The sequence below is a fragment of the Orbicella faveolata genome, unplaced genomic scaffold (genome assembly GCF_042242905.1).
Source record: "Orbicella faveolata isolate gen_17 unplaced genomic scaffold, um_ofav_v1 contig_36, whole genome shotgun sequence".
Taxonomy (NCBI): domain Eukaryota; kingdom Metazoa; phylum Cnidaria; class Anthozoa; order Scleractinia; family Merulinidae; genus Orbicella; species Orbicella faveolata.
Genome location: NW_028301565.1, coordinates 10,716,662 through 10,741,667, shown reverse-complemented (window position 1 = coordinate 10,741,667; position 25,006 = coordinate 10,716,662). Strand labels below are relative to the sequence as shown.

At 37.3% G+C, this 25,006-nt stretch overlaps 2 long non-coding RNA genes and 1 pseudogene across 2 annotated transcripts; 2 read left to right on the top strand and 1 right to left on the bottom strand.

Moving 5' to 3' along the window:
* The first annotated feature begins 867 nt into the window (after positions 1-867).
* On the top strand, positions 868-3,548 carry LOC110066360 (uncharacterized). Its single transcript, XR_016202472.1, has 3 exons — positions 868-1,140; positions 1,314-1,403; positions 2,491-3,548. It is a non-coding gene; the product is annotated as an uncharacterized LOC110066360 (long non-coding RNA).
* Positions 3,549-7,598: 4,050 nt separating this feature from the next.
* LOC110066328 (uncharacterized) lies at positions 7,599-23,749 on the top strand. Its single transcript, XR_016202490.1, has 4 exons — positions 7,599-7,893; positions 11,186-11,333; positions 15,240-15,334; positions 16,672-23,749. It is a non-coding gene; the product is annotated as an uncharacterized LOC110066328 (long non-coding RNA).
* LOC149102265 (uncharacterized) lies at positions 23,370-25,004 on the bottom strand (annotated as a pseudogene).
* Between the last annotated feature and the right edge of the window lie 2 nt (positions 25,005-25,006).

Sequence of the window (25,006 nt, the reverse complement as noted above, 5' to 3'; positions counted from 1 at the left end):
TCTAATACGTGCGGGTGCTTTGCAAGTTACGTGGTATTTTTCCAAGTCCCGAAGGGGTGAGGAAAAATACAGGCAACAAGCAAAATGTTCCTGCGTATTACATGTTAAACCATCGAATAAGGGATTTGTTATTCCACTATCGTGTTATTTTCTAGTATTTTGTTGTCTGGTTTTTGAAGTACATTCTGCATCATCCCGAAAATCGCACCGATCGAATAAGGCGCGTGTCAAAATGCCGTTTATTTGATATGTTAAATTGAAGAGACAACTGACAAGTGATTGGCATGGTAACTTTTCGGAGTTTGTATCGTGTTGAAAACAGTTTGGGTCGCTCAGTACGGCCAATTGAGTTGAGTTCATTTTGCGTGTTCTCTTAACCTTATATGGTAGAATGGCATAGTGGGATAATGTTGTTAATTATTTGGATAGTGGTACACCTCTGATCTCTTGTCATTGACTGGGACGTGATTGTTTCTGTTTTAGTGCGTTGAGTATTGTTAGAGGAAGTGCTTTGTCAACAACGGAGTCTTTTGCGTAAACCCTTATCTCATCACTATGTTCATTTTTTTGTGTAGTTTGAAAAGAATCCTTACAAATGGCTGAATTTTTCGCAGTTTCAACTCGGTTTCGGAGGTAAGTCTTACCCACGCTTGTAGTATTTGTTAGTTTTCAAATGAAGAGCAGCATGTGTTCTTGTGATTCAACTTTCTTAAAATTATTCAGTGAACTTTCTCTCGGGTATGATAACAGTTTCTTTTGCCAAGCTTTTTTTGTCATCCATCATTGACTTCTTTCAGAAGCCACGATCCTCTTCAGAATCTGTAATTTCATTCGCTCGCCCTTTCACGGTCACTTTTTGTGTTAAGGGTAGGCTCGTGGTTTCTGTTCCTCGTCTTATTGTTTTCTCAGCCAGTCCTGTAGGCTTTCTGAGATGTGCGTGGCGCCTCACTTTTTTTGTCTACAGCTTTCCCCTATTTACCGACCTGAAGGCTATACTGTCTCTTTACTATCCATGGTACATTTAAAAAAACACAGAATTGGGTGGTAGACTTCTTTCTTTGGCCTTTAGGGCAGGGGCGGATCCAGGATTTTTCTTAAGAGGGGGTACACCACTAAGGAATGGCGTAACTGACTGGTGAGGTAAACAAAGTTAAAAAACGAATATGTAATCTCAGGGAGGGGGGTGTGCACCCCCTGCACCCTCCCCCTAGATCTGCCCCAGTAGGGGGCGCTAGTTCAATCCGAATTAACTGTGCTGTTAGTGGCACGCTATGCCTTAGAGTAAATTTACATTTAATCATGTCTGTCCACAGGAAACTTTTGCAAGTTCAAAGTGGGAGCTGAAGCCAATGCATTAGTGTGGTACACAAGGAGAAGCCACGAAAGTGAAACGTAATTATAAGGTCAGTGTTGATGTTGTACAAAAAATTGTTGTCTTGATCACCCTTGTCGTGATGGTCTTAAGCTCTGGCTATAACTGACTGTTTAGTAGGAAAACCTGGAGGAGGAAAAAATTAACTGGCTGTATAAAGTTCGATCGAAACTTTATAGTCTGACAGTCGAAAGCTCGAAAGTTTTTCACTGTATATAGTCAGTGAATGTTTTCATAAACTGTTTATATGTTTTCTCTTGGCTACGGTTCTTCTATTTGTAAACGAAAAAAAATTAACGCAAGCAGAATAATCAAGCAGTGGTTGGACATTTGTAATGTTGCATATTTAATTGTCTGCACAGAAGAAAGTATACGCCTCTGGCTGTTCATGTATTACAAATTCTAGCATGGCGCCGAGGTTTAGGGGACTAAAACAGAACGAAAAGTTTATTCGTGTCTCAACTACAATGTGATTTCTTTTATTCATCCAAGCCTCGGCGTAATGTTGGAATTTTAATATATCGAAAATGGCGTATTCTGTTTTCACAACCAAACTAACTAATAATTCAGTTTCTGGATAATTGTATCTTCCGTGATGTAAAAGTGATTGTTACTGATGAACACTAATGTGATTATATAAACGATAGCCTCCACAGATGCTCGGATGTTTGTCCGCGGACATTATCTTTTCCGATAAGCGAACTGTTTTCCCAGAGCGAAGCTCGAGGAAAACTGTGAGTTTTGAGGAGCAAACATATGTCCACCTGAGGACAAATATCCGAGCATACTTTTGAAGTCATATGGGGCTATTGTGTTCATTATCCTTCAAATTTCGCAATACGCCAACTTTTGAAAATTGGGGAAAATCACTCGAATATTCCCCAGTTTAAGGTGGAGGGGGGGGGTATTCAGTCACGTTACGAGTTTAGACCAATCGCGTGCGAGCGAAAATTTGAATGGATTATAACATTACATACCCAGTGTCATCTGTCGGTTTATTCTGTGCAACATCACAGTCATAAGATTCTATACATCGGGTCTTTTTGTTTGATCAGAAAGGTTTTTTATTATGCATTTGTAATATCATTTGTGCAATAACTTCATTTGTTGTATATTAGGTCCCACAGAATCTTACGACGTTTGAAGAAAGTGAAGAACAACAAAGCTAACGGAACCTTAGAGGACTAAATTAAATTTAAACTTTGTTATGGAAGAAGAAAAGAAAGGAAAAAATGTATTTGATTTAAATTTTGAGTACGAGATCGAATACGGGTACGACTTTTCAATTCTAGTTTGCAGCTTTCACCTTATAACATGACATTCCTATCTCCTCCCACGAGTTACTCTGGCTACCTAAAACCAACAAGAAGAGCGCGAGCTCTGATCTGGAAACATCAGTGGTTTGAATTCGGACATTGCACTCGTACTTAATCTCGTTCTCGTACTGCAATGAATGAGGCATTTTTGTGTCCCTTTTACATAGTAACGACAGTAACAATGTTGACAATGCTTACACTCTCACTATCAAATGTATGCAAATTTGAACGCGAACCACATTCTGTTACCTTTTTTGTTAAAGAAAATACAACTGCAAAAATGGATGTCAGCTTTTCTGTTTGGATTTATTCCTACGCGGATAGCCATCTAAAGTTGATGGCATTTAATAGTACATCGACCAAAGCATACCGCGCGAAAGCCTTTAGGCTTCTTGTTGAATTTCGTATTTTTTGGAAAACTAGATATTTCGTTAATATATTTAAACTGATAAACGTTACCAATATATCACTCTTAGTGTTTGAATCCAACTTTTTTAACTCAAAAGTAATAAAAGAGTTTTATAAATGTTGATATTACACTTCGTATGGCAACACTTTGAAAGTTCATAAGTGCATGAACATTGTCGCTTACGGAAAAGTCAATAAGTAAACGTTATCAACTTTTCATTTTGTATTTGATTTTTTATTGACGGACTTTTGGGCAGAAATTTTATTATGCAGAGAGGTTCCAGGGATGTATTTAGGTCTCGATACAGGTAAAAGAATTCCTTGTGTAATTTTTGAAGAGAGTAGATTCGTGTTTAATTATTTTTGTAGGTCAAAGTTAAACTATCCTAAAGTTTTGTAAACTAGACGTTAAGTTTAATCGCTTCATCTTCACAATGAAACTTTACGTTTGTTAGATTTGACTCTGATGACGATCGACTTCTTTCCACAAGGTCATCAGTTTCGGAATAAGGCTTTGTTATGTCGAAGACAAACGGACTGCCTTAATTCCATAACGATCACTGTGTAAAATGACAAAAAATTGCAATCTTGCAAAGATGAACAATACATGGAACGCCTGTCTGGCCTCAGGACTTCAGCGACCTTGTTTCCTTGACTCCTGGACTCTACAGCTGTATAGCAAGACAATTCTTTCCTTAAAAGACATACTGTACACATTTTATAATAGCACCATTTACAAGGTTTTTTTCTCCATAATACAACATAGCATTTTCAAACTTTCACGATAAAAAAAGACATTAAACAAAGTGACTTTAAGTTAGCCCTACTAAGCTGATTATCCTTGGTATCAATGCGTTTCCTTGGCAACGCTCAACAAACCTTATGGTTTGGTCGTGATTTGTTATTTTTCTTTTTTTTCCCCCTATATTGTTATTTCATTTTCTGTGCCTGAACGTACTGATAGAGAACTTGCCGTTTGATAACAGCAGATGATATTTGTTGAACCGAGCTAGGGGTAATCCTAAAAGATACGCAGTCACAGTAGCGTTCTTCGCACTAAAAAGAGAGAAGTGACCTTACCCGAAAATTAACCGCTATCCTCGGTCATATCACACGGCAAATAAAAAACCACTTGGCTCCGGGGATAAAAACTGAGTGTATCACGCTGATGAGATGAGATGAGATGAGCCGAGCCGAGCCGAGCCGAGCCGAGCCGAGCCGAGATGAGCTGAGATGAGATGAGATGAGAACTTTATTAACGCGTCGAAGTCCCTAGCATACAATGTATGCTAATTGGGGACACCTAACTACGATTACTCATCTAATAATTAATATAATATGAAATACATGTACGTATGTAAGTGTTTTAAATATATATATATATATATATATATATATATATATATATATAACAAACAATGAGTCATGCAGTGAGATCGAGTGTTAGTTGTTACATAAAGAACAGTCTTTACAAGTATTGTGCTAGGCTAGTGAAATCAACCAGTTTGATGCGTTTTTTAAAAGTGTGCAATGATTCAGAAGATCCAATAGATTTGTCGAGTTTGGACCAAATGGCAGGGCCTGAATAAGTCAGGCTATGTTTGCCATGAGCAACAGTCCGAAATCTGGGTATGGTGAAATCAGAATTTCTAAGGTGACACTGAGAATTGGTAACAACAAATAATTCCGCAATGTAAGGAGGCCCCAGACCATTTTTGACTTTATACATTATGATTGCAATGGCCGCTTGCAGTCGCGTAAGAAGTGTTGGTAGTTTCGCTCTTTGCAATAGTTCCTCATATGTCGATTTATTGTCACAATAAACAGCTCGTAGTGCTCGTTCCTGAATTCGTTCTAGTTTTCTGGCATCAGAAGTACGACAAAAACGTCAGACAGCCTGACAATATGTGAGATGAGGTAGTATAGCAAATTTGACAATGTGTTATTTAGCTGATATCGGAATGAGGTTACGTAATCTCAGAAGAACACCAGTTTGACAGGAGGCTTTTCTACAAACACTGCTCACATAACTCGAAAATGATAGTTGATCGTCTAAGGTAACCCCTAAGAGCATTATCTCTGGTTTCTGATCAATTACAGTGTCATTAACAACAATGTGTAAATCCTTATGACAGTTCCTCGGGCCCAGACTCATCACCTGATACTTTGTAAAAAGTTGTTGTTGTACCACTCAGAGATGTTGTTTCCTTCGTCAGTTAAAATGCTTTCCGCTTCGTTAGTTGTCTTCGCCACTGAAAACAGCTGGTGGTCATCCGCATACATAAATAACCTGTTTTCATCAGTGGAGAGGTGTAGATCGTTTTGGAAAACATTCTAAAGAAGAGGCCCGAAGGCTAACGATGCTAGAACGCATGTGTCTTACATGTTAGGTTCTACCACAAGGAAAAGCACTCAGCGTTTGTGTGATCTCGTATAAAATGTATCTTCCGCCTAATGTATAGTCGACACGAACGATAACTAATCTATGCATGCGTTTAGAGCGAATTGATTTCGTTTTAAAGTGAGTAGTACCACAAGGAGAGCAAGAGTTTTCTAAAATAAATATATAGCTTTGCTATTTTTTTTCCTCAAAGTAAGGTATGCATGACGCGTTTGTAGCTGGTGCACAGAGCTTTCTACCCCACCCCAACCACTTCCTAGCCTTAAGACTAATAAAATAATTGATATTAATTAATTAAACAAACATCAAATTTTATACCCTATTTCCTTATTGTCTTAGTGCCTTATATCCTTAGTGCTTATTGCCTTAGCGGAAGGAATTACCGCAAGTTAATTATCATGATCGATTCTTATGTGCCAGTTGGCACTCAAAGGGAGCACGGCATGTTTGGGGACGTTCGATAAAACGCCTTGGATTGATTGCAGGCGTTTCCTTCGCTCGTCTAACCCCCTCTCTCTGCACTTTATTTTTTTGCACTCACTAGCAGGTTTGTTCCCTTGGCGTACTTTTTTGGAAACGTCTGCTAAGCAGGCTAAATTTTACAGAGTGCAGTATGGAGCCGCCGCCCGTGGTACACCAACACGGCGGCGGGAAAATAGTGTAAACATCTGAACTTACTTTGGCTATCTAAGCGACTGATTATCGGAACTGATCGAGTAAACATTTAAATAAGCACTTTTCCTAAGACTTTAACTTCTAAAAAGGCTACAAATCACGACATAGGTATATATTTTTCGACAAACGCGTACCAGCATATCGCGTCAGGCTGGGTGTTTTACTTCTCTTTACAGGCTTAAATACGTTGATTTAGCCAACCCTAAAAGCGGAGTTCCTCGAAGTCTGATTAAACTAACCTATGATAAGCGAGTCAGAATGGTCAACGTAATGTATGATGATAGTCAATGTGCGGTTGTTGACGGTACAGGTCAAACGGACTGGTTTGATGTGAAGTCCGGCGTAAAGCAGGGGTGTAACATCCAATACGAAATGTCAAATCCAACAGAAAGTGAAAAATCTCAGCACTAAAAGCAAGAAAACTGGTTTGAAGATCAACTCCGATAAGACAAAACTCCTCAGACTGAACACGACCAGCAATGAGAATGTTCAGGTTGACGAACACGATATTGAAGATATAGAGAGTTTTGTGTACTTGGGTCCATACATCAGCAAGTCAGGTGGCACAGAGGAAGACATCAAAGCAAGGTTAGGGAAAGCAAGGGCTGCATATAGTAAGTTAGATAAGATCTGGAAGAACAGTCAATTTGCCTACAAGACTAAGATCAAAATTTTCAAAGCTAATGTCATCTCGGTGTTGCTGTATGGTTGTGAATGCTGGCGAATGACCAAAACAGATGAGAAAAAACTGGATGCGTTCTTACATAAGAGCCTTCGTCGGATATTAAAGATCTACTGGCCAATGCGGATAACAAACGAGGAGATTAGAGCAAGAGCAGGAATGGAGACAATAAGCAAGCAAGTGGCAAGGAGGAGATGGACGTGGCTGGGTCACGTCCTCAGAATGGATCACCACTCACATCCACGAATTGCTCTCACATGGGTACCTGAAGGCAAACGGAAACGGGGTCGACCGCGCGAGACTTGGAGAAGGACTGTCGAAAGGGAGCTGGAAAAGGAAGGTTTAAGAACATGGCCAGCAGCATCGGCTGCGGAGGACAGAACAGCCTGGAGGAAGAGAGCTTACGGCCCAATTTTCCACTTGGAGAACGGATAAATGATGATGATGATGATGATGATGATGATGATAAGCGAGAATTTTGAATTGAGTTTGTAACTTTGCGGTGAGGTTTCTGTTTTTATTCTTGATATGTACGTGACATCATCATTTTTCTAACTAAAGAGCCACCAAAGTTTTTGTCCTCATCAGGCATAAGAGAGGATAATATTTTAACCTCAATAGCTTGCTTCGTCTGAAAACAAGCACATTTTTAATTTCAGAGTTGTGGCGGTGCGTAACATAAAGCTATGAACGCGGGACATAAATAACGTGATCTCGCGTAACCTTCCCGCGTAAAACCGTCTTCCCCGTGAGAACTTTTCGTGACGCAAAAAAAACTGGTAACGAAGGAGAATCCAACATGGCGGCGGGTTTTCGCAGTCTTGCGGAGGATGATAAACTTATTTTAGTACCAAAGGTACAATGAATACGCCATCTGTGGCATGATTTGCCTTTTTAAAAATATTTGTGCTCGTCTGGTTGGGATTTGAGTGCAAGGAAAGTGGTTTTGGTGGCTGTAGAAGTTTGAACAGTGAAACGAAGACTGCTTGTTCGACCCCTCGCACGGTACCGCTCACTAACAAAGGCAAAAACCCTAAAGGTAAGCTTAGGCCCAAAAGCTGCTATTTTCGAAAAATGGTGTTTCTTCTAGTGTTTTGCACTTGTTATTGGTTAATAAAGCTTTTAATTTCGTGGAGTAGTTTGTGTTGGGCTTTTATTAATTTATACAGCTGGAAATTCAAATTCTTACTTCTGGCACGTGCCCGCCGTTGTTTTGTGCAACAAGGTTCCGAGACCGATGTTTGTCAGAAATTATAACTTATAAAACGAAATCCCAACGCCTCAGAAATCCCCTCAGACAATAGTTAAGGTGCTAAAAAATGCTAAAAGAATAAAAGGTGCTAAAATTATTGATTTAAAAAACACAAAGGAGCTCCATCTAATATGCATATATCCTCATGTATAATGCTCGTGGAAACTAAACTTCTGTAAACTCGTTGGAGTGTGATTTTGCTAGAACGTCAGCTGTAAAATCTGTAAAATATTATTTAATTTGTATAAGAATAATTGGAAATCATCATTTGACAGATGTTGAGTAAGAATTCTACGAGTTAACACAGTTATTAGAATATTTACTCTATATTTGGATCTAACAATTAGACTACAAGCCAACATTTTTTATGAGCGAATAGTCAACAAGGTGTAGCCAGGTTGATTCTTGCTCATAGAAAGCAAGGGCCAGTAGTCTAATAATTTTGTTTAGTAGAAATTCTAAAGGATTACATCACAAAACCTATGATTTCAGTTAAGCTTGAAATTGAGAATAATGTTCAGTTTCAAGAGCAGCATGTGAGCGATCGTTGTCTATCACCACCAAATTTTCTCCAATTCTTATTGGTTGAAATTGATCGCATGACCCAATAGTGTTCATGAGGAGAGAGACACTATCTGCTCATATTGTCTGTCCAAGGAAAATACCTGTATGGGTAGTACCATATATATGCTTCTGGTAGTACTCAATTGTGAAAATTTCTCTGTAAACAAACAAACGTTTTTAAAATTTTAATTATATCTTATCCTGGTTGTTCATCCATTTTTAAACAAGCTCTGTTGTTAAAGTAAAATCAGCCTTCACTTTATCGATCAACGACACATCATTATTTTCACACGTTTTTTATAATTATCTCATTACACTGGAAGAACGCCCCAAAGTATATTTTCCCTTGTGTCTTGAAACAAAATTTCAGTGAGTGAATTACACCTTTTGAGTTCACTTTTGACGAGTTTTTAGCGTCTTTCGCTATAATTTGGAGAGAATGCTGCGCAATAATCAGGCAAAACAATGGTGTTGGGGAATTGAACAACCAGGATAAGACATAATTAAAATTTTAAAAACATTTGTTTGTTTACAGAGAAATTTTCACAATTGAGTACTACCAGAAGCATATTTTTAGTTTTTGCTTCTTTCAAAAGTTATAACTATTTTAGTGAAGGGAATGCAGGTTTTATCAACTGTCAAAGTGTAACTGCGGGTCAAAACAAACCAGACATAATGATGTTGATCGTGTCCTCCTGCTCAAATCTGGCTGGAAATGAACTTGATAAGTGAACCTCTGTACTTTGGGAAATAGGGCATTATATTTGGAAAACCTCAACTTTTCTATTTTAATAAATATACCTTCGTAACCTACAATTCTCGAGCTTTCAGAAAATATGCTTTACTGGGGTTTTAGTCAAATGTCCAACCTTAAAGGGCGCCAATGAATGACGGTCATTTGGGGTACATTGATGCCTCCAAACATTGTAGCATATTAGCCCTTGAATCTTTGTTTCTCAGGCAGATATTTGTTTCAAGAAAATCAAATTTCAGTGAGGCAACTACTTGTATCAGCCAATAGTTCTCAATGGAAACACTATTTTTCAAAATGTAGATAACTATGGATATTGATGAAATCTAGGGCATCTCAATTTTTGATCATTTTATAAGCACTGAAAACAGTGGCAAACTTACATTGTAACTGAGGTCAGGACTGTTAATAGAACTTTATGTGTTATTAAATTAACATGACAATCATTCTAATGCAATGCAAAGATACATTTTGATCTGTTGCTTCTCTTAAAAATGTTCCTTTTTGTGTTAAAGATGGTGCCTACTAAATTCAAAGGTTTTTGTGCCAGATTAAGAATGTATGGAAAAAGTAGATCTTTGCAAGGGCTATTGGAATCCACAAAGAAAAATGGAGGTCGCCACACATTTTTTCGAGATAATTAGCCTTGAATCCAAACAAAAATGCTGATGTAAGAAGGAAAAGATGTTTCTTTACAGATTTCCATAGAATTCACCTTTACAGGAAAGAAATGCCTTTACAGTCTAAAAGCAAAAACAATGATATAAAAATCCTAAGACTGCATGGTAAATGATAACATAACAACTATTTTGGTATGTTTTTAATAACAAAGTCAATGCAACAGCATTTTTAGCGTCCCTGACAGCCTTCCTCTGGTTCAGCTAAAATACAGTCTAAATAGCTTTTCCTCACAACCAGAAACTAATCACATGTTGAATAGGCTTGCCACTTCCATTTCATAACATAAAATGCAGGGGTAAACATGCATTTTTTAAAGTATTCATCTTTTTTGAAAACTTTTAGGGTGCCTGTTAAGTTCTTTCCTGTCACCTCCCCAGTAAGTAAAACATTTTCGTCTCTCGCAGTTGTTTTGCACGCACACTACACTATATGCAGATACATGTTTACCTTTGGATTTCAGTATAATTTTCAACAGATAACAGCTAGTTTTTCAGCTAGAAGCCGTTAACAGTTAGTAGTTAGTGATACGCTGCTATAGATGGTTTTCACCGTCATGCAACGAAAAATTAAATCGAAAACTATTCAGTGGATAAAGTCAAGAAATTGTAATGTTATAGCAGATAGGCAAAGAAGACACTTCTCCAAGTTTGAGGTCTCTGCGTTTTCCCAAACTTCAGATATTCGTTGAAATGTTTTGTGCAAATTTACAGAGCCATGTTGGTGGAACTCTGTGCTCCACCAACATGGCAGCCAAAAAATAGTGTAAACATCCGAAACTTAAAAGCAATGGGTTTAAAAAGATTCTGTACATGGGATTGAGAGCAACCTTAAATTTTCAAAACACATCCAGTTCAACCAGGGGTCTCATTTCTTTGCATCAGTAAGTACTGGGATGACTTGCTTCCAGAAATTGGACAATTGATGGCACTTGTCTTTCCCATAAACACCTGTCTTATTGGGCACCGCTGCCATCTTGGAAAGTTTGTAACAGATGGCAAAGTATGTTGCAATGACTGTTGCATTCTTATGTTATGTTGTGTGTAGTAGGGATGCACAATTTTTCTCATATATTTTTTTTGTCAGACTAAGGACAGAGTGGATGAAAAAGACAAGATCAAACAAAAAAATTAAAGAAGAAAGAAGGGAGCTTGAGAATTGTTGATGGATTGAACATCTAAATGCAGCATTTTTAACTACCAGATACCAAAGCAGAGTCACCTTGACTGATCAGGTAAATAAATAATATTGTTTTCCATATGCTTTAGGAAGGCACAGTTGCCATATGTTTAGTGCACTTAAGACCCCGGATTGAGTGGTCCAGGTTATAGCCCTGACTGTGAACATAGTGTTGTGTTCTTAAGCGAGACATTTTTCTCTTTACAGTGTTTCTCTCCACCCAGATGTGCACTATGTATAAATTAGTTCTGGCAAATTTAATGATGGGGGTTAACCCTGTGATGGGCTAGCATACCATCCAGGGTGGAGAAGAAATCCTCCTAGTCTCTTCATGTTACAGAAACCCAAGGTACACATGTACATATAGGTGGTGGCCTGATGGATGGACTCGTACGCATGCTTTACCATATGCTTACATTTGACATTGCCATTTGTTAGTCCTTCTATTGGATATGTGCATGAAGTGAAGGGGGTAGGATGTCAGAGACACAACTAACTACGTGTATTTTTGAGTAACAATACTGTTGAAGGTGGCTCAAAACAGCTTTCCGTTTTTTTAAGATTTATAGACTGAACTAGGTGCAATTTTTTAGGCTTGGAACTGTACTGTTTTAAATGAATGTGCTATTTTTTTAAGGTAACTCTCCACTGTACCTTTCATTGTGTTTAAGTCATAAATTAAGGTTGCACTGTTCTGTTGCATAACAAACTTGACCCACTTTTTACCATCCATTGCATCTACCGGTATCTAAAAATGTAAGCTGGTGACACCATGTTTTTTTCTAAAAATCTTTCTATTATGCACAAAAGATGAAACAGGAAAAATTATAGAAAATTCTGTTGAGTAGATTTTTCATAAATTTAAAAATCATTTTCCAAGTTGGAGGAATTTACACTCCACAAGTCAGTTTTTGAGATATTAGCTTTGTGGATAAGGAATTTTTGGCGTGCTTTCTACGTGCAAATTAAAATCTCAAGTTTCCAAGATCACCCCTTGCACACACGCGAAGGCTGATCAAAGGTAAACAATACTCTCTACCCATTTTTGTAGCTAATTATGTTGCTAAACCTACCTTATTTGGTAAAAACTGGCTACGGCATATTAAGTTAGAGTGGGGTGAGACATTTTGTATGCTTAAGAGAGACCCTGTGAGTGCTGATAGTCAATTGAATGATTTGCAGTCTGAATTTAGATGTTTGCTGAGTTATGAAGGTATGAAAGGCCTTGAGGAGCATATTGCTGTGAGAGGCAACTCAAAACCTGTAGTTTTCAAAGCGCGTAGAGTTCTATATGCATTAAAAGAGCAAGTTGAAAGGGAGTTAGACAGACTCAAAAAACACAGGTTCACATGCTTATGCCCAGCTGAATGATGACAAAAAAAGTCAAGAATACTTGACAATTACTACTCACAAAGGCCTTTATTCCTACTTAAATTGCCCCATGGGGTCAAGTCATCTCCAAAAATATTTCAAGCAAAGATGGATCAAATTCTCCAAGGGATTGAGAAATGTGTTTGTAAACAGGATGACATCTTAATAGGGGAAATGACTGGCAGGAAAATCTCAATTCGCAGATGTGTTGGACAGGGTACACAAATGCATTTTGCATTTAAAATCACCAAAATGTGAATCTTTGAAACCTGAAGTGGTTTATCTAGGCCTGAGAATAAGTGCTGAAGGTTTGCAACCAGTGGAAGAAGAGATCAATGCGGTGAACAGAGCCCAAGCCCAACAAAAAGGGAATGCCACTAAGGTCTTTCCTGGGCATGGTCCAATATTATCATTCCTTTTTGCTAGCTACAACTTTGCCACCTCTGCATAGGCTTTGTAGAAAGATGTTCGATGGAAATGGACAGACAACTGTTAGAGAACTTTCAAGGCATGAAGGGAGGGCCTCACCAGTGATTCGTTGTTAGTCCACTATTGTCTGAATCGTGGGCTTAGGAACAATAGGGCAAAATGTCGCACTATTGGGATGGTGAGGGGGCTTTCGTCCTTGATAGTAATCAATATCATTTGCATTACATGCAGTTCATGAAAAAAGAATTAAGTCCAAACCATTTATGTTTGCAAAAAAAATTTTTAGTTTGTGAATGCAAGTCTCAATTCAGTAGCACTGTTCACAGAGTATTACTGTCTTCTCCTTGAAACTTTTCTTGGGCTCGATACTGAGATAAACATTAGAAGTGGTTTTCTTGTCAAAACCAAAGAAGTTGCGGCCTGCTAGTTATGAATGAGGACACTGCTGAGTTTTGAGATTTGTTTTTGTTGCAGGTAAATCTAACAAAGGTATTTTTATTTGCTAGTTTCAATGACTCTTGTTTACACAGTGAGAATAAACAAACAAGAAGCCAACCTAGCAGCATGTCCAGAGACTTTTTAAACTTGATATAAATGTTTGGACATCCCTTTTTTTTAGCGTCTTCAGTGGCATTTTAATACCTTGCATTAATAGTAATTCTTAAAACGGAAATTTTTAGCAGAGATTTTCTTAAAGGTTTGTGGTATGGAATCTCTTCAAATATTCGTGAAGACTCCATGGTGGCAAGTTAAACCACGAATCAATTTGATTAGACTTGGAGGCGACACAGTGGTTCTTTCGTTTTGAAACAGATTCCTTGCGCAGTTCAAAGAGATAGACTTATGTCTCTAATAAAGTGACAAAACTTTTTCTGTAACCTTTCTTTCTCCAAAAATGCTCTCAGGCGCTGGGAAGGGTAATGTGACAAGGAAACTTCCCAAATTCTGCAGATTTCATGGCATCTTATAAAATTTAGACAGTTTATCATGTGTTTGGTTGTTTCAAGTCTCAAGTTAGGTCAAGCTGGGTAGCACCACAGCTGCTATGCCAGCTGAATTGTTGATGAGATGTCCCCTGCTTACGTGTTAAGTCTGGTGAAAACTGATCTAGTCCAAACAATAGAGAGTAAGCAGAAGGAATAGAATAGAATAGAACAGAACAGGACAGAGTAAGCAGAAGGAATATAAGGATTTAAAGAGTCATCAAGATAACCTGTTTGTAGAGAATGACATAGTTCAAGTGAAAAATACTCAAGCCGGTTGCAATACTGAGAGATGGATTCTGGCAAGGGTAGTTAAGGTCTGTGGACCTAGAACTTATTTGATTAAGACTGGCCATAAAACAAGATATACATGTTCATGCTGATCATTTGATCAAAGCTCATGATAAGGTGCCAAATGCAACTAGAGAGTTAAATACATGACTTGTATACCTGTTCCAGAATTGTGTTGACCAACAATCTAACTTAGGTATAGTTGATAGCCAAGTTTCAACCAGCATGCCGCAGCCGCCAGTCAATTTCTCAGATGAAGATAATGAGCCAAATTCTAGTGTTAATGAAGAGCATGTTAACACTCCTTCGCCAGTTGTTTTGAAAGGATTAGAGAGAATCAGGAAACCTGTTGTCCGACTGAACCTGTAGCTAATGTATCAGCTAATACTGTGTTACTTGTTGTAAGAATATCTCATTCCTAAGGGGGAAACAGTATAATATGTTAAGTGCCCTATAGAACATATTGTGTCAGCACTCAGAGTGCATTGCAGCAATAAAGTTGTGTTGAAGCGGCCATGTTGTATGTGTTGACCTTGTGGTTTATTTAGAGCTGAATTAATGGGCAATATATTACAGTACAATTTTTTAAATTTTGCCATTGTTTAGACAACTATTTCAGCTCTTAGATTCCGACAATGTATTTCCAAAGTATGACATCATAACATTGCTAATTGGTAACTCAGATCTTGGTAAAACATACCTCAATTAAAACTTAACATCCCTAAGACATCACTATCCAATGCACAAGTCTTGACAAAACAAACCATTCTATCCGCTGGGCAGTGATTTGTCCAGTGGAGAGCATTATCCACCTTTTGAACAACCTGGGCCCAGTCAATGTTAATTAAGTGTTCCTTGTTTCTAAAAATTTGTTAAATCAACTTCAGATCATCTGGATAGACAGTGGACAAACCTTGACAGACAGCAGAGAAGTGATGAAGGACAGTGGAAAGCCAAAAACGTGCAGACCCTCACCCACCAGGTAAACACACTTATTTTCTAACCTACTTTGCCAGATGTACGTTGTCAAATTTAGGGCGAAGTGATGTTAGCTGGGAAGAATCTCCTCATGGCATATGTTGAGCTCTTTGAAACACCTAGTAAATAGTCTGGCAGGTTTATTAAAAACAAATTATTGTAAGCACATTACAATTTTTAAATGCACTCATAATAACTTTTTATTATTTTTATCAACTCTCCTACAGTACAAAAAGTTGTTGTTGCTAAACGTGGAACACATGTTAATATGACTTCAAAGCTTTCTAATAAGGCTTTCCATTCAACCAAGAAATCTTTGGTACACAGTGTTTGAAATTTTAAGAATTTACCATTGAATTCAAAAACAGATTTAGCAAATTTCTTTACCAAACAGATTAATCCAAGATCACTTGGATCATGGTGCATCAAAGAAACCATTTAGAATCTGCTCTGAGCATTAGTATTCATCAGTACCTTTCTGAATTTAAATCAATTTTGGCTTAGTGTACAGTTATGAATTTTGTCATTATTTTCCATAAAATTCCCAACTTACATTGCACCTCTCCTGAATTCTCTTGCACCTGAGAAATTTTGCAAGCTTTGCTACAACAAGCGAATCGATGGAGAAACCAAGACAGACTCATAAGCACGTGTATGGGCCATGATGTTTTTGGCAATGGGAGGTCAAGTTTGGGTCCAAGACCGGTTGTCCCATAAAATCTCAATTCATTAGGAATACGTTCTCCTTTTTGTCGAACGCAAAAACAGCAAATTTAATTTTGCATGTTTGTTAGGCTCCATTCAATCCTTGTCATTACTCCTTATGACATGTACCAATTTTACATTTTAAAAAGTACTAAAAAGTTCCTTTACATGTAAATAATTTATGATCCTTAGTTATTTATAGCATAGCAACCCAACTAAGGGCTAATCTAATTTTGGGGGTACAGTCAAACTTTGATTATCCCAACTCATGGGGAGGTAAATAGCACAATGATATTGTAATCAAGAGTCTGAACAATCAAAAATAATATGACTATATTAATGAGACAAAAGTAAAACCAAGTAAATTTTAAAAGCAGTACATGCATTAATAGCACCAATTGAAAACAACTAAGTTGAGCTAATTGGATTATAATATTATTCTGTAGTGTTAAATTGTGCAATAAACTTTCAACTTCAACTTCAACTTCAAATTCACCTTGTCACTTTTGACGCATGCGAGGACTGTTTTTTAGTCTGCGAAACCTAAACAAATTGTAAAAATGTCTGTCTTTCTTGGTGTCTAGAGCTTCAGATTAGATTCCACCATAATTTATCGTTTTGGTTGTTTCATCACAGGATGCTAGACAACTGAGGTCATTACAACACAGCATGGACTTTGCAGAGACTAGAAGAAAACCAAGACAAGACCACAATATGGTTTAAGTAGATTGTCTATTTAATCATATTTTTTTTTGGCCCAGCCCGGGAGGCCTTTGAATGTGGGGTACAGCTGGCCCGGGGTTTTCCTCCTAGGGGCAAGTGGACGTACGGGGAGGTTTTTCACCCAGCTGTTGTTCCACAACCCCCATTCAGGTTACAGGTAGCTGGTTATTTCTTTAGCTTGATAGACTCTTGCTAAAATGCTTGCATTGGTTTTGAGAAAGTCAACGTGATGAATTCTAAAACATGTACAGTCACTAACTTATTAGAACAAACCACTCTCAACTGATGCTAACAACTACATGGCTTGTACTTTTTCTTTCACCCAGCAAGTGACTTTTTAATACCTCAACAAAGCAATACACAATTAACTGTGACTTCAAACAGAACCTACTGTACACAAACTTGACTAACAAACAATAGATTGAATCTGACAACGACATCTACTAACTAAGTACTACTAACATATGGCTTATTCATGATCTCAATAAACCAGCCAACAAACTTTTACTTCAAATAACAGACCCAACACAAACTTGACTTGCAACAGATGGACTGAAACTGACACCAAAAACTACTGACACCTTACTAATGACTTATTTGTGACCTCACCAAACCAACCAAGCTTAAAACAGAGCCAGAACAAACTTGACTAACAATAGATGGATTGACACTGACATCATCTGACACCAAGATTTACTAGCTTACACCTTACAACTGACTTATTCATGACCTCAACAAACCTAAAAACTACTTACATGTGACTCCTGAAGCACCTCAGTGTAGAATAATAAATTACAAGACTGTTATTGACACTGCCAGATACTACCGACTTCTTCCATGATTGGCACATAGGGGTACACTGGATTTCAAGTTGTGGGGATGGTTGAAGGATTTTTGGGTATTGGAAATTTTCAATTCTGGGAGTGTTCTGGGTTGGAAAATTTGACAAGTGTTTTATGGGTGGCTTGATTTAAGTAGGGATTTGTTTAGGGTATTCAAAACAATCTTGTGGGTTTTGATTTTAGCCTCAATTTGATCATCCCTGTCACTTGAAATCCTGAGTGCCCCTTTGAGGAATATCAAAACTTTACAGACCGCAGAAACTGCATAAGCATCATACCAATGCAAGGATTAGCACTGAGTCACTAGACAGATAATTTTGTTGCATGTAGGTGTGTGTGCCACCATTGTTCAAACAAGTGCCTTTAAAAGAAACACTCAAACTGTACACTGCGTGTGATTATTTGATTATTTGATTGGAGTCAGGGATCTCTGTTACTGTTTGTAGTTTTCACTGCAGTGGCAGAATAAATTAATTTTGATTAAAAACATTGTTGTTGTTTGCTTCCTGATGAGGTCCCTTAGGATGTAGATTGTAATGTTTTGACTGCTTACTACAAGTCTTCATGCTCTTCATCTGGCAATGAAGTGTTGCAGAAAGTAGTCAAACACCACGATCTGCATCCTATAGTGACTACATCATGAGACAGGCAATACCTCACTTTGCAATGAACAGCCACCATCTCTTTCACAGCAAATTTTACTTGTTTTGGATGCATATTCTTGAGAGATCTACATGCTGTAGTAGAGATTCATGACTCCAATCGGTGAACCAGTTTATCGTGAAACCCCTTCCACTTGACTGATTTGAATCCATTGAACAGTAAATATTACTCTTGCACTTGTTTGTTCCTTTTGAGCTAGGTTTGAAGGTCCCAGCATAAGAGTCCTTTGAGCAGTGATTTCTTTTCAGCCTTTACTTAGATGTGTGACGTACAGTTGCTCCTAAGCAAAGTCTCAACTATCAATAATTATTGTTTAGAAAAGTTGACCAAAAGTTGAAAAAAACGATTCAATTTCAGTCGTAAACAGACAAACAAACAGTAATGGCACATTCTCTTATCTTGTCTCCATACCTTTCTAATGGGTTCCGATTGATTATTTTGAGAAACAAACTGAGACAAATTAATTTTCCTTGTGATTCATGATCATTTGGTCAATTCTTGTGATGTGTCTGGTTCACTGTGTGAGGAGAAACTAGTTGCTGATCATTTTTGGGCCGTAAAGGTAAAATAAAAATTAATGACAGTAAATCAAGTTCAACTAAATTTCAAGAGTTAATTTCATCAATTCAAAATTCATAATATTTGCAAACCACAAGAAATTTAACTAAAAATAGTCTCAAATTTAAAAAATTTGGAAACTGACGTTTAACAACATAGGGAAAACAAACAGTAAGCCTGTTATGGTAACTGTTCGGCGACTTTTTGATTGGCCACATACTAAGGTTTCATTCTTAGCCTAAATTGCGAGATTAGAGGGCTTCAGCACAGCACAGGACACCTAGTTTTTCAGTATTCTGCTTTTGCATTTGGGTTTGCTTCATTACAGGCTAAGATAAATTGCTTTTAAGTGGGAAAACTCTTAGAATTTGGCTAGCACATTCCTCACTGCTCAGAGGGAAGCTTGCTAAATGGTTAATTGTTATTTTAGTGTATTTCTTTTTTATCAGTAAAATATTTAACTAATAAACTCTAACAACAATCAGCAACATGCTGCCACTCAATGTTATTACGTACTGTTGCTTTCATAAAATTGCAAAATAATTATGTTTGTTTTTAATATAGTTTGTTAAAACCGGTTTTAGTTTTAGCCATTGATTCATGTTTTTGAAACGGACAGTCACGAGTAATTCAAAAATGATGATTATTTTTGAATTACTGACTTATTTACTTTTTCAAATGTTTTTTGTATTAATTTTTAAGTGCCTGGCAGCGTGATGGTGGTTGTTTAATTCATAAACAAGGGAAGCATTCGATGTTATAAATTGAATAATCTCAAGATAGTTCGTCAAATATTTGTCATTGAAATTTATATCAGTTTGGATAAAAATTGTTTCGTCTCCAAAATTTGGCCTGGGAAAGCAGATATCATTTTGCATTCCATGTTCAGTTGTCATCACCACTGGAAGTGGACTACTACAAAATTAAGCAGCTTTACTAGTTTTTGCAGTGTTACCAATTTTCCTATTTTTATAACACTTTTAATAGTTATAGTTGTTAATGCTTCCTTTGTTTATATTAGTTTACTTTTGTATGTTAAGTGGATCTGCAAGCTCATTAGCCCCAACTGAAATACACAAGAAAAAAATAGTACTTATTTTCAAGCACTGCAAAAGTTGGAACAACTAGCTACATGTAGGTGCGATGATAGTCTTATTGTTGCCACTCCATCATAATTTATTTATCTCCTTAACAGACTTTGTTAATTACTTTCAACACTTACCAAAATGTTCAAATATGGCACTACCTGATTGCAGAAAAATGTTTGAGTTGTAATGTCTTTTAAGAATTAGCCAAAATTAATTTTGGTTTAACACTTAGGAATTATTCTTTTTTGGAATAGGGCTATTTTTGTTTTTCATAAGCTTATTTTCATTTCAATTTCAATTCCTAAATTTTTGATTCAATTATTACTGTCTTATGATAATATTTGTAAAATTTAGACAAATGTTAAATCAACCATCTGCATTTTAATTTTAACTTATCACTAGTTTTGCTTGTCGTCGTGTTATTTTATTTTATTTTATTTTAATCTAGACACAGCATCTTTTATTCTTTCATGTAAGTATATTAAATAATCATTTTTGCTGAACCTGATCAAAATGATCAGTGACAGTATAAATTACTTTCATAATGCAGACTGTTGCTGATCAGTAGTTTATTTTAATTTGATTTGTTTAGATTTCCTGGTTTTTTCTTGGTGTTGCAAGTCATCATATTTTGACCGCTCCTTTTAGGCCTCCTTTAAGTTTTTTTCAGTAGTTAGGTTACTCAAAAAATTATAGGTTTTTTTGTACTGTTTTCTTGTTTAAGCTAGTTGGATTTTTCTGCTTGGTACCCTAAACACACACCCTCACAGGCTAACTTAATTTCATCTTGATGTGTATCACCAAGAAACAGCCATTTTTTTTTCTTCATTTGTTTAGTTATAGTGCTAATGAGCTTGCATGTATCCACTAAAAATGTTAGGTTATTATTTCATTCCAGGACAGAAGGTGGCACACACACCAAGACTCAAATCTAGCCAATCACGTCCCTGCTGGGTTGTGGAAGCTCTGCCTCTGAGAAGGTGTGTGTTTCTGATGTCCTCTGAAATATTCCAACTGAGAAATCCTGGGAAACTTTATTTGATCCTGTAATTCAAGTAGGGACAGTTTGAGCACTTGGAAGAGTTGGCCGTTTGCTCTCAAGTGGGGTGGACAGTGTGAAGGAAGGTGAGAGTTTGCTTTTCATGTCTTTAGGGTTTCACTTAATTTGTCACAATACTACGCCATCAGTTTTGGCCCAGGAAGATGCTTTTTTGCCGTCAATGTATCAGGAAATGTTCCACAACCAAGGACGTAAAACAGGGGTATTGAATTGTGGGGCTTGAGGAAGGTGCATCTCTAGAGAAAGCATGGACAGAGGAGATCATTGAATTTCATTGGTCTGACCTGATTGGATTTTCACAAATGACATCAAATTGAGCTGAGTCTCTGGGGGTCTCTCTGATTGGGTAGCTACTGGGTCAGGATTTCTCTCTCTTCTAGGTTTTCATTAAATATAACAGCTTTGACTTTAAATAACTAAAATAAAATTCTACAGTCCCAATTATAAACAAAACATCTTTTTTACGAAAAAATTATTACTAAGCTTTTTCTTAAATTTTCATTCTCCCTTTAAAGAAATTTCACAACTTAACTAGTTTCATTCTCTGTTTCATTTTCATTGAACTTTAAACATCATTTTTTCCAAAAAATATTTTTATTTGTAGTGAACACTCCACAAACTTCACCAGCACCAGCTTTTGGCACCAGGGTCTCTGGAATTGCCTTGGTAACCAACATGAGCTGTGATTGGGTCAATAGTGGCCTTGTTAACCGTAAACCAATCATAGCTCATGCTAGGACCCAAAACAATCCCAGGAATCCTTGTGCTGACAGCTTGTGTCTAGTCAAGTTTTTGGAGTGTTCAATAGAGTAATTCTTATTTGTCACTTGGCAATTAATTAGAAACTAGATATTTAATAGGTCTTCGAGAAATAATTCTGTTTGGTAGCCTAGTAAACTGTTAAGTAAATTGGCAGCATTCCATTAAACAGCTAATTAGTATTGATAATTTGGTTTTATCAACTGGGTTGATAACGTGAATTGGCCACCGTAAAGAGATTCGAATCTCTTAACGGGGGCCAATTCACATTATCAACCCAGTTGATAAAACCAAATTATCTTGTTATACTCCCCACCGATTCAGCACCACAGTTTCTTTAGAAACTTACCCCCTCTATTAATTAGTATTGATGAAGGGTAATCCTGAAATATCTTACATTAATCATTATTTTAAGCCCTTTAGTTATTTTTTTTCTTACCAACTAAACTAATCAAACGGGAATTCAAAACTTTTCACCAACAGGTTATAAATATCATTAATATACTAGGTAAAAATTAAATCAATGTAGCATTTCGTTATTTTTAAATATATTGTTTGCAATAACAATAAAACTTCAGTCATAAACATTTCGTTAGGGGCTCGCACTTTTCAAGGTTGGCTCAATTTTTTTCATGGGTTTTTTAATCTTTTTCCACTAAAATCGACTAATAATGAGGCTTCCTCGGATTGTCACGCAATGCTCCTTTTCACATTGCGTGAGCAGAGAGGTCACGGATGCAAAGGACACTACAAGGACTCTACAATCTCTTGCAATGGGGATTTTTGATTAACAAGCTATTTTACACTTCTGAAATAGAAATTAACGCGTTAAGTTAGATTTTAGAAGCAAACTCAAAACTCGATCATATTAAAAAAAACCAATCGCGACCAAATTTATTAGTCAACAATTTTCTAGTCTAAAATCTTCGCGCGCACAATTATTTAATTTAAACACAACAAAACTTTAGCACATTCTTACTCCTAGACTCTTGTCACTGAAAGCAGTGATTCGGCTTAAGCCTCTAGCTTATTTTAGTTTTAAAATAATAACAAGACCCGCCCAGCTTCACGGATGTTCTCTGGAGAATTGTTCTTCTAATTATTCATTCATTCGCACGGGAATTTGATTTGCATTTGAATTAAACAACTCTCCAGAGTAACATCACGTGAAATGAAATAGGACAACAAGCATACAAGCTGAATAAGCATAATTAACTAAAACGTTCGGCAATATTTATATTTTAAAAACAAAACTAAACCTTTTTTCGCCATATTAATTGGCCAATTTCTTTCATCCAAATTAAAGAGAGATACCTGACAATGGTAGCTTCACAGATGAGAGACTTTTAGCGACTTGTGCCCTTTGATGAAGTTTGTGGAATGACGGTCGGTCGGAGGTTTGGTTGGGAGGCCAGACTGGCGGATTCTATGATCAATTCTTTCTTTGATTTCAACGGTGATGCACTGGAATTAAGCGCCACACTTTAGCGCTTCAGTTTTTCTGGTCTAGGTTGCGGATATTTCCAACTTCGATGGGTTTTCATCCAAAATAGTCCGGGAGGGCGAGCTTATCGGCAGTTCATTTATTTTTCGATACATTGACTCGCGTATTAGCATCTTCAATCAAATTACGCATTTGGCTTTTTATTTTTTTTTATGACCTTATTAATTCCAAAATGAGTGTGGCATTGTGACAAATTAAGAGTGAGACCCTGGAGGCATGGGGAGCAAACTCTCACTTTCCTTTACGCTGTCCACCCCACTTGAGAGCAAACGGTCAACTCTTCCAAGTGTTCATCTGTCCCTGGCTTGGGTAAAGGGATCGAATAAAACAGACCAGGATTTTAAAGTTGGAATATTAAATGAGGACTAAAGAAACAACACCGACTTGGAGAAGCAGAGTGGAAGCAGCCCAAAAGGCAGGGACAAGATTGGCTAGATTATTTTTTTATTTTTTTTTTTAACTTGAAGTAATGGACAACAGAGACAATTTTTATTTCAATAAAATATTGCTATCTTTATTCCTCCCGTGTTGTTTGATTTTGCAATCTAGCCGTTCGAGTATAAACAAGTGAAAATTAGCGATAAGAAAGAACAACGTTTCGGTGACATCGTGACACCATTTTCAAGTTCAAATGCAAAAAGATAAACTGTCAGACAATTCGCTCAAGATTAACATTGTTCGTTATTACATATGCAATGTCACGCAAATAGTTTTGCTTGAATTGAGTTGAGAGACGGTGTTAATTCTCTAATTAGCAGTATTTCATGCACTAAACAATCGAACGTTGTCATGCACTTCCTGACAACGGAAAAATGTCTTTACGGGTCTTTCGGAACAATGTTGTTCGTTAATGACGTGTTTGCCAATGGAAGATGACTGTTTAGTGTGTTCAGCCACGCCTTGGTGCAAGTGCCTGAGAAGAAAGCCTACATAGCTTGCATCGCACAAGTCACATTGAAGTTTATAAATTACACGTTGTTGGTTAACAATAGGCGGGTTAATCTCATGCACTTTTAGCTCTCGCTGGATCTTATCACCAACAAAAACCGGTTGAATGACAGTGTGGGTCTTCAAGCTCAGGTCTTTCAGCTGCTTACGGACAAAGTCTGTCGAATCCTGGGCAGGACTATTCGGTCGGTTGGGTTCTCTTTTTGGGCAGGTGTTGGTTGCGGGTCTTCAACTTCAGAGGCGATAAACGACTTGACTGTAGAGTTGATAAGGTGTTGTGGATATTTCAGTCGGGAGAAAACTGCTGTCAAACGGTCCCATTCTTCAGAAAAATACGACCAGCACGATGATAAGCGATATGCACGGTATACATACATACCTTTATTTCACCTCGGAATTACAAGAGTAGTTGTATAGCTAGACCATGCTGGTCAAGCTTGGTTTTCAAAAGTCCTCGTTTATATCGCATGTCGACATGGCTCTGGTAGTGGAGCAAAAGACCCGTGTTAGTAGTAGGTTTTATGTAGTCTTTGGTCTCAATTTAAGGAGCTCTGTTAAGCGGCAGTTGCATTCCTAGAAAAGGAAGCAGACCATTACTCTCTCTCTCCATGGTGAACTTCACTGATGATTGGCAGTTGTTGAGCGCTTGAAGAAAGGTAGCTGCTGATGCTGTGTCAGGCATTATAATTAAAGTGTCGTCAACATATCTCTTGTAAAATGAAGGCATTTTGCCTTCATCAACCAGAGTTTCTTCAATGGATCCCATGAAGACATTAGCGAGCAGTGGCCCGAGTGGAGAGCCCATGGCGACGCCATCGGTCTGTTC